A 2,252-nucleotide genomic window follows, 5' to 3' on the forward strand; every position below is an offset into this window, starting at 1 on the left:
GGCTGACCACCACCTGCACCAGCTCTGTTCCAACTCTTCATCCTAGCCGGAAATAAACCCAAAGTCTCCTTGTCCTCTTGCTGAGCACTTACACCAGCGTGCTTAGGCATCACTGCTGCAGAATAGTTTCCCATCTCTCAGCCTTGCAGTGCACAATGCTCCTCCCAGTATTTATACCCAGCTTCCTTCCTTTTGTTCCAAGTGAGAGCCACGCATGCTGGTGCCTTCCAATATTTGGCCTTTGTTTATTTGGAACTGCTCTCTGCCTGGCGCTGGACTCGTGCCTTTGTTGCCAGCAAACAGCAAAGCAGGGCTTCACAAGGAAAGGTTTTGCCTTTTCACGCAGGAGGCGTCTGTCTGTCTGTCTGTCCTCTGTATAATGCACATTAGGCAGCAACCAAGCCATGGGCCTGCCTTGTAGAGTGCCCATACACAGTGAGTGTGCCCATGCTTGTGCCTTCTCCTTTCTGCACAGCTGTAGCACCATTGGAAGGTGGTTCCATCAGAAGAGGGGTGGCCAGCAGGGGCAGGGAGGTGGTTGTCCCTCTCCACTCTGCTCTCGTGAGGCCCCATCTGCAGTGCTGTGTCCAGGTCTGGAGCCCCCAGTACAGGAAAGATGGAGAGCTGTTGGAGAGGATCCAGAGGAGCCACAAAGATGATCGGGGGGCTGGAGCACCTCCACTATGAAGGCAGGCTGAGGGAGCTGGGCTCGTTCAGCCTGGAGAAGAGAAGGCTGCAGGGTGACCTCATTGCAGCCTTCAGTACCTAAAGGGAGCCTACAAACAGGAGAGGAGTCAACACTTTGGAAGGGGAGATAACTGCAGGACAAGGGGAAATGGTTTGAAGTTGAGGGAAGGAAGATTGAGGTTGGATGTCAGGGGGAAGTTCTGTGCTGTGAGAGTGGTGAGGTGCTGGAACAGCTGCCCAGAGAGGCTTTGGATGCCCCATCCATCCCTGGAGGTGTTCGAGGCCAGGTTGGATGGGGCCCTGGGCAGCCTGGTCTGGTATTAAACAGGGAGGTTGGCGGCCCTGCCTGTGGCAGGGGGTTGGAGATTCATGATCCTTGAGGTCCCTGCCAACCCAAGCCATTCTGTGATTCTGTGTGGCAAATGGTGACTGTCTCTTTGCTGCCAGCTGGGGCCAATGGTTCCTTGTATGTCTCACCCACCCAACAAAACCAGGAGAAAAGCAGAGCTTTCCCAAATCTTTCTAACACATCAATGTGGTGAGGTGCCTGTTTGGCCCTGGGGGTCCTGTTGTCATAGAAATGTCCATCTCTGGTGGGGTTAGGATCTCCACCTGGGGACTGAGGGCTGTTTGTTAAGCAGATATTTCCCTTCATGTATGTGCTGATGGCATGGAGCATCCATGACAAAAATATGGATGCAAATGGTTATGCTGTGTTACAGAAAAGGCTGAAGAATGTGGGAGAACTTCATCCTTTACTTTTAATTACCTAGATAATTACGTTAACCCTAATTTAGAGTAATAAATTATATGCACATTAATAACACTACCAAGCATTCCTTAGATTTATGCAGATAGTCTATAGCATATTGCCAGTGCAGCAGCTGGTGTAGCTCTGTGGTCAGGAAAAACACCTCTTTCTTTTAGCAGTGTGTGTGACCAACTTGGAAGGGGATCTGCTGAGCCTTGGATGGAGCTGCTCTGGAGATGTCCCAGAGCTGCCCCTGGTGCACCGAGGTAGAAGGAGAGATGGAAGAGATTCTGCAGAAGCTGGCAGGGATGGGACGCAAGCTGCCCTCTGAGCAACCTGTGCCAGTGCTTTGCTGCCTTTAGCATAAAAACCTTCCTTATATCCAAGTGACAGAGCAAGAGGTCTGAAGGTGTGGGAGGAAACACCCATCTGCCCTTTGCTGTAGCATGAGTGTCTCAATCCCAGCAGTGATGCTGCATTCAGTATTTGTAGTGGTTAAAAGCAAAGCAGGCAGCCCCCAAACCTTGCACATTCAGATTCTTCCTTTGAATCTGAGCAGTGACCTCTCTGAAAGTGCAAGGAAAACACTGAGGTTTCCAAATTGAGAGTTGAGAAACAGGGAAACGCTGGAGCTCGAGTGCCCGTGCCATCCTCGGTTTCCCCTGTTTCCCGTTTGCTGTGATTTTTGACGGTGCAAACACATCCTCCTTTTTCCTGGTTAACCCATTTATTCCCACTTACTCAAGCTTCATTCTTTCTCCCAGCAAAAAGAATCCCACTGCTGGGCGGATCAGAGCTCCAACATCCAACCTTT

The sequence above is a fragment of the Lagopus leucura genome, unplaced genomic scaffold, assembly GCF_019238085.1.
Source record: "Lagopus leucura isolate 7727_CA_CO unplaced genomic scaffold, USGS_WTPT01 Super-Scaffold_100040, whole genome shotgun sequence".
Classification (NCBI taxonomy): domain Eukaryota; kingdom Metazoa; phylum Chordata; class Aves; order Galliformes; family Phasianidae; genus Lagopus; species Lagopus leucura.